This window comes from Lepidochelys olivacea, assembly GCF_965140295.1.
Source record: "Lepidochelys olivacea isolate rLepOli2 genome assembly, chromosome: 1".
Classification (NCBI taxonomy): domain Eukaryota; kingdom Metazoa; phylum Chordata; order Testudines; family Cheloniidae; genus Lepidochelys; species Lepidochelys olivacea.
In genome coordinates, this window is record NC_140411.1 from 105,212,530 (window position 1) to 105,225,835 (window position 13,306).

Consider the following 13,306-nt stretch of genomic DNA (forward strand, 5'->3'; position numbering starts at 1 on the left):
GATGATCACTTTAGATAAGCTATTACCAGCAGGACAGTGGGGTGGGAGGAGGTATTTTTTTCATATTCTCTGTGTATAAATAAAGTCTGCTGCAGTTTCCACGGCATGCATCCGATGAAGTGAGCTGTATCTCACGAAAGCTCATGCTCAAATAAATTGGTTAGTCTCTAAGGTGCCACAAGTACTCCTTTTCTTTTTGCAAAAAATCATGACAGTTCTCTATGGAAAATAGGAGCACTCTTCACCCAGGATCAATATGGGAAGTTTCATGGTTTTGCATCTGACGACATTTCATTCTTTTCAAAAGCTGCCGAGCATCTGCAGTTCCATTTAGATCAATGAGAGCTGTGGGGACTCAACACCTTTGCAATTCTGGCTGTATGTTCACAGCAACCATATGTGCTTGCTGGTGTACTTTTTTTTAAAGTAATTAATTAAATCTATAAATTCTCATTCAAACTCATATGAGTATCCACAAAGAGTGAAATTCAATCACTTACTTATTCCTCCTTGCCACCAGCCTGAAGGCACACACAAACTCCCTAAAGAGTGCCACACACGCGTCCATCCATCACTGCAACCCAAATGTGCTATTCCTGTGTAAAAATGTCCAGATGATATAGTCATACTGGTTATCAACTTGGAAGGAATGAAAAGACTTTTTTATGAGCATAAGGACAGAAACTGCTAAACTAGAACTTCGTACAGGTACGCAGAAGGACAAGACCATGGAGAAAGGAGAAAATGCTGTAATACTGGTAGATGTGTGAGGAGAGTATGAAAGACTGAAACTTGTTTGTATTTTTCTAAGGTAAAGTACATTTTAGGGGGAAAAACCTTTGGAAAAAATGGAGAAGAAAATATCCTGTGGTTATCCCAACACATCCTAAAAGGGCAATATCGACTAAGGGTTAGAGTACTGGATTGTGACTCAAGAATCTTGGGTTCAATTCCCAGCTCTGCTAGAGGATGACCTTGGGCAAGTCAGTTCTTCTCCTTGTGCCTCAGTTCTACCATCTTTGAAAACGATAATGACCTCCTTTGTAAAGCACTTTGAGATCTACTCAGAAAAAGCGCTGTAGAAGAGATAAGTATGATTATTATCATCCTCATTATTTTAAAGGAATAACAAAGAGGGAAACACAGGTTTTGCAGTTCCCCATTAAATATCTAATTAGTAGTTTCGCACATCTCTAAAGGTTTGTCATATTTGAGTGTCATTATACTTGTCTTGTCAGCCTTTTGACTTTGAGCACCCTGCAGCGTGTTTTATAGATAAAAGATTTTCAAGTACTGTAAATATAATGGGAAGGAGAACTAATGATGTTCATAGGCACACTGGAGTGTGTGGAAAAGTAACTATGCCCTGTATAATTCACCATTTGGAAATCTAGGGTAGATGGGTGTACATTTTAAAAAATGAAAGGCCCGAGATGTAAAATTAAAATAAAATAAAAATTCAGTGTTAACCACCCGCGACAATTAAATTGACCACCGTATTTGTGGTGTTTCTCATTCTAGGAGTAGGAAATACCATACATTTTAGAAAGTGCTCAACAGTACTTTAACTCAGCTCCTATTGAAATCAGTAATAGATTTACCACTGACTTGTAAGGGTGCTGAGTTAGACTAACTCTGAGGTCTTTTGAAAATCTCTTCCCGAGAATAAACCTCTATTTTTAATGACACCCATTCTAAAGCGCCCATTCTATATCATGCTTACATTTAAACAGTTAAAGATATTGAGATTGGTTCTATCGATACATATATGTACACGTCATTCTGTAGTTTGTAAAAATCACTCATATTCAGCGTATGTGAAATTGTGCACTGATATCTGCCAGAACCCAGGCTTCAGAGCATGGGGCAAGGCACTTGCGTAGGATTTTACCTGAGTAAGAGTTTGGAGGAAAGTTTAAATTATGGTCCTTTTGAGTTTTCCTTGTTTATTGGCTAGCTTTGGAAGCTATACAATGTTAGGAATTGTTTGTTCATTGTCAAGTGCCAGCATATATCATAAAAAATATAAATGAATTGTTGACTGTATAAATTCACTCAGAAGCTTTGGTAAAGACACATCATATAATTCAGAATAACTATTATAAGTAAAATAAATACAATGAAGTGCCAAAATGGAAATATTCAACTGTGTCCACATTAGGAGGAAACTAGACCCCCACACACATTAAACCTAGAGTTATTATTTTTGCACTTTGAAGAAAATTAATATCGAAATTTGGTAGTCAATGAGAATGAGCGATAGCACACTGATATATTTTCTCTGTGTGGTGCATCACTTTGCCTCAGCAGAAGCTCTGATTTTCATTCTGCAGGGGAAAGGCTCCCACTTTTTGCATGGAGAGTGTGTTTACTTATTTTAATAAGGGAGCACTCTAAACTTGTACAAAGGGGTCAGCATTAGCCCTTCAATTTCCTCCCAGTAGTGAACGCAGGCATTATTAATGCTGATGTCTTGCCATTTCTTCTCAATAGGGAGTACTTCAATATCTCTTCTTCTATGTTAATAACCTTAGGCAACTGTTCACTTCCTGTATATTGTGCAATTCTCAGTAACATTCTTAAGAACAGTTAGAAAAGGATTGAAGGAAAAATACAGAAACTGTGAACCATATAAATCATCTACTGTTTAGTCTGCTATCATCCCATGATGTTGTAATACTATATAGTAATTATATATAGTTAAAGTTATTTAAAGTCTGTTTACCAATTCCCCATAGATCATTACTAATAATGTTTTATTATAACACCTCACTCTCTGCCTTGTCTGGAAGCACATATGCACTACCGATGTAATTTCCTTGCCTTACATCCTTTTAGTCAATAGCTACCTTTTTGTTTTTGTTCTTCATATTTTCCAGGACTGGCAAAGTATAAACATTAATCCAGAGTAATCAAAGAAACATAACATGTATCCCTATGGCTTAAAAGAATGTTCAAGACTCTCACAGCTTCCATCCTGCGCTTAGTATGTAAAGCCTCTTGTTTAGTTCATATATAAAGGCTGGATGATCTTTTATTTCTGAATTAGTCTTAAATCAGAAGCTTTTTTCTTTCCAAAGATAATAGTGAAATCTAGCAATCTATTCTTTCTCTCACACTTTTTGACGTATATAGTATCTTTTGTTTTCCAAGGTTTGACTTTAGTCTTGCTCTGGTAAATATGGATTTAATTTGACATTCTTGATTGAATTAAAGGGTTCTAAAAGGTTAATTGGCTTTTGTAATGCTATTTCTGGAGAAGATATCGAAAAAATGTAATGACAATTTGTCTGAACTACATTGAGTGGTACTATAATCTAATTATTTATTAAATCTGCAGAAATATACATGTAGTGCATGTAGTGTGTATGCGAGTCTTTAAAAGAGCTATTCAGGTCAAGCTGCAATGCTCACAAGACAGCCTCCCTCCAAATACTGTTCTTCAAAGAAAAACAAACCAAACTAAGGACACCCTGGATTGTTTAACACACACTTCCTCTGGATTCCTAAATTAGATCTTTTATAGGTCTTAATTTATCCTCTTTAGAAATTCATATGATTTTTGCAAAATAAACTGGTATCATTTTGGAGATTTGTGTGTGTGTAATTATTTTTCTTTATTTATAAAACTAAAATGGAAATAAAAGGGTGATTATCAACAAGAGTGAACTTTCTAGAGAACTCTGTAACACTTGCAAATTCTCTGGAAGTGGGGCTTCATCCAAAACCTATTAAAATGAATGGGAAGAACCCATTGACTTCAGGTAGCTTTGGATCATGCTGCAAATGAGCACACAGATTTGGTGGAGTTTGGAAAGCCTTTAGACTCTCTGTCAGAAGCACGTCTGAGCATGACTGCAGTTGGTGTTAGTGGCAGCAGAGGACTTAAAGGGAGACAAAAAGCTATCCAAGTGCAGGCAGTGTTGTTTAATTTGAATTGGCCTGTATAGCGGAGGTATATAACATAAAGACACACATTACCTGACCAAGTTTCATTCTTTTCAAGTAAGCTAAGAACACCTCCTTTTTGTCAGCAGTTATGTAATTGGATCTAAAAAATAATGTTGTATTGGTTTGATAATCAGAGGAAAGCAGAGAAGGTTATGAGAACTGCTTTAAAGTCTATTGAAGAGAATGAAAAAACTCCCATTGACTACAGGAGACTTTGGATCAAGCTCTCAAGCTTTCTTGTTGTCCACCTGTCCAGTGCTTTTGAATTCAAATGATGATTGAATCCCGTGGTAAAACCACGGTTGCAGGTGTCCTATTGAATTAAGATCTTAAGATCTTGATATTTAGAATCATCTTATATTCAAATGATTTTGTGCACTCTGACTTCTAATTTTATAAGCCCCAAGTGGCAGGAAGATGTTTCCCTTTGCTTCAGTGTGGTTTGATATTTGTTAACTTAAAAAAAACCACATGTTTTCCTTTTTGCCATCTGGAAGCAGATGTTAATATTTTATATACAATTTTCCTTAACCCATAATTGGCAATAAAGACAAAATAATTTAATGTTTCAAGATTCCTTAGTGTTAACTAATTAAACCAGCAGCAGGCCTGGAGCATGGCACAATGGCAAACTTTCAGATGAATTAATTTTATGGAAGACCAGCTGAGTAATTGGACTCCAATTACAGGCTGTTTAGCTCCATCATCACCTTCATATATAATTAAATTCAATTGGTTGATACAGCTTCTATTTTTATGAGGGCACATACAAGCTTTTTGAACCCCACTGTGACTTTGGATCTAGGCCAATCAATTATTACTCATTTCTCTTTCAAATGGAAATTCTCTAGATTAGTCATATCTTCCATAATGCATTGCTCACATTTAAAAGATCTGTCTAAGGCACACTATAGCTAAAGCAAAGATAAAGAAGGATTTTTTTGTTCTACAAACGGTTTATGGAATTTAATTGTATGTTTGTCCTGAATATTAATAAACAGAAGCTACACACTTTTATGACCTGCCTTGAAAGATAAGATGTCTTATGCTGTAGATATGCCATCTTGTATCATTGCCTTTTCAAATGTTATTGTACAGTTACAAGATGATAGCTTATAGAAATCACTTACCACTGCTAAAATCATCTTTATTGGTATATACAATATGAGATATGCAAAGTTATCTGTAAATAGCTTGGTTTTCAATAATTCTCCAATCTTACTAATATAATTTTTCTTCAAACAAGAGTTCATTAGCATAATTACTAATGAAAAACTTTTATCTGCTCATTTATTTCTCTTGTATTACCTTACCAAGGATTTCCACAATTTCTCCTGCCTTTTGAAAAGTTACCCAGGTTGTGCTTAAATATATTTGACTAAGGGGAAAAAAAATCCTCCCCCTTTGAGAATGCCAGAGCCTTTTGTTCTGTTTTAATCCTCCCTGTTCTGAAACTAATGCCATATTTTCATATGCAAATAGAAAATGAATTATTAACAAGGCTCAATTATCTATGACCCATAGCTGGCCCACAAAAAGATTAGGCACAATTGACCGGATTGATATGGCACTTTTGCCTGCTCTGAGTGTATTGGTTCCTGTATGTTTATTTCCAAACACAGCAGTATATATCTGTGGTAAAACAGGAAGTAGCAATGACATCAGTGATCTTTTCCAGTACTACTCAATGATCAATAAAGAAAAAAGCAATGCCAGCTATGGGATACTTTTTCTTCCTTAGATCCTTAAGTTAGGGAAATATCAAATCTGCTTCCCTGTTCCTGGAGCTGTGTAATTTGAATATAAATGGTTGTTGGGAATTATAATAAGTGATACTGAGTAATGATGGATTAAAATGAAATTCCTGTGAAACTCTGTTACTTTCATATGAACAGCAAAAGAATACAGTAGTGATTAATGATAATGAAGTGAGTACCAGAATATTAATTGACTGCCCATCCATTATAAACTGCTGCTTTCGCAATATATAGAAATGTAAAAATGTATGAGGATGTTCTCTTCATCTATATTTATGGCAATTTTGATAATCTATAAACAAAAATTCCTCTTACAAAACATAAGAAAAGGGTGAATGAAAGGTTGGTAGAATTATTCTGTTTCTTACCAGCATGAAAAAATGTTCTATTTGAAGTCTCAGCTTGTAGGAAAGCTATAATCTGTGTAGCTAAATAGATAATTCCGGAAAAAAAAGTGTTGTGAACATTTTCATATTTAAGATTAAAATAAAGGTGACAAGAAATGTTGAAATAATAACAGCAATCTCAGCCTTTTTGAGTGAAGAGGGTATAGCATTCAAACTGAGGTTAAACTGAAATGAGGGACCAATATTAGTATTTTTATTTTGTTTACTCTACTTTTATTGCAAATATACTTTAAGTGAATGATCACCACTAATACTTAGTGTTCGGGTTTTTATTTTTATGTAAAGACAGAAACCAGATTTGAAGTATGCTATGTATTTTAGATAACTAATGCTTTTTTTCCCCTCAAAGCAAACAAGCTCTGATGATATATTGGGTTTATTCCGGTCTAGAATGTCCACTGTCAATGGATCAACAGCAGTTGGTCCTCTTGATGTCGCTACATGTTTACTAATGCTGTTTCCCCTAGTAGGAGGAACCAGCATTTGTGGGGTAAAAAATATAACAAATAAGATAGTACAGACTTTTCACACTTCTAGGGGAGGGAGGAAAATTACTAGTGCTGTCACAGATCTAATGTGAACTCCCTTAAAATGGAAGTGAGGGTAGGGGAAAGAAACCTTCTAGGTGTTTTGTTTGTTTTTTTTTTTAAATGGCCAGACTTCTTAAATCAGAGTTCACTGATAAAGAAAAGTGGTGACTAGGTCCAAACTTTTAGTATCACATGTGGCTTGAGGTCTGTTTTTTCAGATAGAACTGAGATCGGAATTCACAACTAGTATTTTTTACAAGCCTATTCACAGTCAATAGGGTTTGAAATATAAACTACCAGGGGTGAGTAGGGGAGAGTGGGATTCTTAGTCGAGATTTAATCTTATAAAATTTCTTATTTGTAAATAAAAAACAACCTTTTTCATGGGTCCTAGCTGAATAATGAAATAAATAAATAATGCAATAAGTATGTGCAAAAATTTCATCTTAGTGTAAAGAGAGAGAAAAACAACCTAAAGCAGCTTTTCCCAAACTTTTGAAGGCTGAGTCCCCTTTTCAGGACAGTGGTGGAACCAATCGTGTCCTCCCGCCTCTTCAACCCTGAGAAAGGTCTATCCATCTTAATTTATAAATCTTCCAACCCACCCTGGCTAATTTTTCATGGGCATGTCCCACACTTCGTGAAATTCTGGCCTAAGGTATCAGAAAAATCAAACCCAAGTCTTGCACATCTGGTTTCCTTGCTTTTTAAGAAACACCCAGTTTGTTCAGCTAATGGTGTAGTTGACACTAACTACTGAACCCTTTCAGACCACTCTGACTACCAAACTAAGTTAGGAAAACAATTCTGCAAAAGAAGAAAGTCAAATCCTGAATGAAACCCACACAGTTCCGTATGTACAGAAGTACCTAATTTTTTATTGTGCATGAAGGACCTACTTAACGATTAGGAAGAACTGACCTTTTGTTTCATTAGAAATTCAATAGCTTTCAGGTACAATCCAAATGATATGGAGAGTGTTCAGTAGAAAGAATATGCCGCGCTTCAACAGTTTTGAAGACAATTTAACTCTTAATCACTGATATCTTCAGTGTTCCCTCAAAAAACATTATTCTTCATATACAGTACAACAAAGACCAGTGTGTGCCCATAGCCTGAGCTTAACGAAGTGCATTAAGAAAGCTGGCTTCCTGGGCAGAAAAGCACATCAATAACACAGTGGGAAGTGGCACCAACAGAAGGTAAACACAGGTCAGTCAGGGAAAGCTTAGTAGGTGGTGGGGCACAGATTTTCAAGTATAATAAAGGGAATGACATCAGAGAGATTCATCTTGCTCTGTGCTTGAATTCTCAGTTATTAACCAAGGCATAACATCACACAGAAACAACAAAGGCATAGAATCAGCCCGTTTTCAGCTGCCTCACAGATGGCACCTAAATGGCAATTTCAGAGCTTCTGAGAGAATGACTGTGGCAATTGTATTATATAAACCATTCAGCTAAGAAAAAATGTTCTGGTTAAGTCAATATTATTCAGACATGTAAGCCACTAGGCTTACCCAGTTCTCTGTCATTATTTATTAGGTATATGTGAATGGTGCAGAAGAGTTTCAAATTCCCGAACATAATTTTTCTGTCAGGGCTGGCAAAAAATAATAAAAATAGCTGCCCCACGTATATGGCTGGTTATATTTTAGAGCTGAGCAGGAAATCGTTTGTTTTTTATTTTAGCTAGGTTTAGCAAGAAATGAGTCTTCATTACAAAACAAGCTTTTATTTTCCATGCTGCATTGTAGTCTATCCATCTCTAACCTCTTCATAGGCTAATCGGGAAATTATTAGGAAATGAGAAAGAATTTAAATGCCAAAAAACCATGCGGGATGGGTACAAGCTCTACATGCTTACTTGGAAATGCTTTCTCATACTAAACCGTATCCAGTATGCATTTTGCACACATCTTTCTTGATTCTGACTGGTGTCATAGCTCATGTTATAATTCTGCATGGTTGCCTGTGGAAGTATTACTGCATACTGTACATGAAATTCATTGTGCTTCCAGCAACTGAAACTGATGATGAACCACACACATCCCATTCTGGAGAATTTTCCAGATAAGGATTATGCCATTTAATTTAAGAAAGTCACAAGTTCCATATAGGATTCACGAGTTCTATATGGGATTATTTACATTTGTTGTTTAATTATTTTAGCAGTGGCTCTGTAACTTATTTCCCTCAGGATTGAAAAATTACCCCATTAATGAAATGGGGTTTAAAGGCATTATTTCCTATTGTAGGTAACTTTTCTTGTGGAAAATACATTAATGATACTGCCCTCAAACTACAGGTATCTATCCTTCGACAACTTTGACTTAACCATAGACTTTACTAGCACAGACTGTATGCTAATGTGTTTAATTGTTCAAGGTGATAGATTTTTTTTTGGGGGGGTGGGATTACTAATAATGTGAGAGGAAGGCAGAGAAAATAGAGATGCACAGAAGAAAGTGTGTGATAGTTAAATTTGTCAGATTGGCCAGTTATGCTGCCTGTAATACAGTAAAAAGAAAAGTGAAGCTAGGTATAATGTGTGGGCCAGGTCATATAACCAACACTCACCCACCCACACAAGAGCTGGTTGCTGTGGGGCCCACTCCACTGTGGACAAGTGAAAACCTCTCTATGTTCAGGCAGGCTGTGGTCCATTTTAGAGGCTTCCCCTCTAAGCAGAAGGCTGTGTACAGGGGTAGGTATGTGCGTGAAACTCCCTCATTCACTCCAGCAGAGCCATACAAAGAAGTACTGGTGGAGAAGGCACCTACACACAAAGCCCACTGGTTGGATAGGGTTGGCCCCAAAAGCAGAGGGTTTCAGAGTTAATAGCCCATTAAGGTGAATGGGCCAATCGACTACCCTCAGTGCTGTGGTTTCAAGCTGTCCACAGACACAGGTAGAGATCACTGCATTGATAGCCCTTGGTTCATGCTTTTTTCAACCGTTTTCATCACAACCATGAGGGCTAGAAACTTTTTTTTTTTTAAACAAGAAAAATGAGATTCTGATGCTATGTGATCCCTGGCTCTAGGCACAGGCCTATGACTTAATCTGGCCTTAGATGAGTAACAACTTGTGAGGGAAGAGGGTCAACTACGTCTATTGAATTGTCCCTCCTGGGGCTCCTTTTTGTGGAATTCAGGGCTCTTGTTTGTGGAAGGAGCAGGACAAGGGTGAAAAGAATTGGGTTTAAAAGGAAAATGCATTACTTCAGGAAGACTTGAGACAGCAATAGCTGTGATACCTTTCCTGCAGAGACCCCCGGGGGATCTCCGCTTTAAGCTTCTTCCAAATTCTTCAGTAGGCAGTAGGATTTGCATGCCTTTAAAACCACAGGTTGCTTTTTTTATCTTTACTTCATAACTTGATTGTTTTAAGTTAAAGGGGTTCATTTTATATGTTGTCTTAAAGAATCAATTCAGAAACTGTGAAATGTGACAAAAATGGCATTTGACCACATCTTACAATATAGGAAAAGGGGGAGTATCAGTAAATTTTACTTTAAAACAGAAATAATTCAGCAACAGGGTAGTTGTTGTTTATTTAAATGTACAACATCTACAATTTATACGTTTACTTTCTACTGTAGGACTGGCCAAAAAAAAACATCTTTGTGAACAATTCCAATGTTTTGGAATTTGTGTTCATTCCACATCAGATTAAAAACAAGACCCTTTGAAATTTTTCATGAAAAAAAGGACTTTTACCCTAGAGTAGCCAGTAGCCTAGTGTTTAGGGCACTCACTTGGGATGTGGGAGACCCAGGGTTTGATCTCCCACATACTCAGTCACTGCCCTAACCTTTGAGTTATTAGATATTCTGTTTGTTTGTCTCTCTCACACACACGTAAGTGTTTTGACCAGAAATTCCATCCTGGACCTGAGAAATGTTTCAGTGAATGATTTTGGTTTTGACAAATTGGCATTTTCTCACCAAAAAAAAAGAAAAAAAAATTGAGAATTTCTGACCAGCTATATGGTAACAGGAGGCAGCATGCCTAAACATGTTGATTTAAGAGAACAATTGGAAGTGCAGGAATTATCACCAATAAGATGTTGCATCTGATTTGTAATTAAACAGTAATGCTAAACTGGTGGCAAGCTACACTGTGTCACCCGCTGGTTTCTGCAAAAATGTTCCTATGTTATGATTACCTCATCCTCCCTCCCTTCCACCCCCGCACCAGCTTGTTTATGTCATCCACCTCTCATTTTGTCATCAACTAAGTGTCTATGTTCTTTGAAACAAGGACCTTTACTACCAGTTTGAAAAATGATTAGCACAATGGGACCCCTGATCCTTGAATGGGTGTGGCATGTGAAAAACAATGCATCTGTACAATATACATTTTAAGGGTTCCTGCTTTTTCAATGCAGTTTGTTTAAAAAAAAAAATATTCATAAACATCTGCATTCAGTGGATCTTTTTGCTATCCACACCAGACTGCACATCCCGTTGGGTTTGCGTCCATACTCACAGCTACTAAAACTGCTTCTCTATTTGTAGTGCTCTGAAAAACCAGTAGCTGTGGAACCTGACTTGCCACACTGTCTCAGACTATAGAGTTACTGAACTACAGGCTGATCAATATAGGTTTTACCACTGTGATGCTACCTGGGGTTACCCAGGGTTGTGAGGCACCTGGCTAGCATCAGCTATTAGTGTGAAGAAGCTTTGCCTGTGTCTACTATGGGTCAGTTCATTAATACCCCCAGCCTCTAGCAACACAAGCACTGCCTCACAGGTCTCCGCAGGCCTCGCTGTCTTTAGAGGTTAATGATAGGCACACTCCATCACTTGAGCCCTCCAAGCATCCCCCTGGAGGGCTCAAGAACAGTCCAGCCACTGTTCTACTTGACACATAGCACTCACAGATCTGCTACTCTGAAAAAAGCAGTACACATCAGTTTACTAGTTACACCACTCAGCACACACAACTTAGGCTTTGTCTACACTACAGGGGTAAGTCGACCTAAGTTATGCAACTCCAGCTACCTGAATAATGTAGCTGGAGTCAACGTAGCATAGGTCGACTTACTGCAGTGTCTACACCACACTGGGCGAATGGGAGACGCTCTCCCATTGACTTACCTTATTCTTTTCATTCTGGTCTTAACTAGACCCACTAAATCGATCCTGGTGCATCAATCACTGTAGCATCAATTCCCGGTAAGTGTAGACATGCCCTTAGATATATTTATAATAAAAAAACAAGGAGTAGTTTATTTAACAGAGAACAAAGTTTTGAGAAGAAGCAACTGCATGGAAGGATTAGAAACAAACGGTTACATATAAAATAAAACCATAACATACATTCTTGAACCTCATATAGCTCACCAGCATTTTTCAGCCAGATAGGTAGTGATCCCTTTTTTATGAAGCAAGCCAAGCTCTCAGCTTGCCCCTCAGTGAATGTTGCAGAATATAGTTCTGTGCCTTCAGTTATAGTACAAAAATCCATTGTCTTCACTTGTAAATGGACTCCCTCCTGCTGGTTTATATCTTCCTGTAAATTCCCTCTCTGAAAGATCTCTTAATCCCTTCATTAGCATTTGGCTCAGACTGTAAATGGGCATTCACTGTGAACCATACATTACTCAATGAACACAAAGACTGATAGATAACATCTCTTGCCTGAAAGAAATCTGTATCTCACCTTTTGGTGACCAGCCTTGAGTCACAGGCCTTACAAACATAACATAACACAGTGTTTATGGTGACCAGTGTGAAACAGGCTTTCATTAGAGATCTTTGTGACACACTGAACCCCATGTAACACCATGTACCCCATATTCACCACGTTTATGTGGTAATGTTATATTTGTACGAAGTATGCATTGTGAGGTATCATTTAAAATTCATAATCTGCTGAACATCATTATTATAATGTGTGTACCAACATTGTATCTGGAGTTATAATATTTTGCTGTATGATTGTTACTGAAATGTGTTGTAATTCTGGGTAATACCCACAAGTCAATTTCTCAGGGACAAAAGCATAGTGGCTCACCAGCAAAGTGTTGGAGCTATTACCTGTTTAATCGGACATTCACCAGAAGAGGGGAAGGTATAAACTAAAGAATTTACAATTCATATGAAGAACTGATTGCACAGCACATATGTTTTGGAACTGCCTAACCCCATGACCAAGCAAGGACTTTTCCAGCACAGGGGGTTGGAGTACAAGAAGGGAGAACACACAACACACAAATAACCTCTCCTCTTCACCTGACATCTCTTTGCTTATAACATCAGTGAATACCTAAAGGACACTGAACTAAAGGGAGTGGTCCCTGGCTGAAAGCAAATCCAGCCTGTGAAATAAGAACTGTGAATTGCCTGCAGGATCTGGTGGAGTGAGAAAGCTGTTTGATTCAAATATTACTTATTCTAGTAAAGTTTAGGAATTAGATTGTGTGTTTATCCTTTATTTCTTTTGTGATCAATGTTGACCATTGTAAATCACTTAAATCTATCTTTCTCTAGATAATAAACTTGTTTTATTCTTTTGTCTAAACCAGTGAGTTTATTTGGGAAATCTCTACTCAGGTTATTTATTACCCTTTGTTTGAATGATAAACTGATTTATGAGCTTGCTGTCTTCAGTTGTGCACTGAACATTGAAAGATGCACATTTCTGCCGTA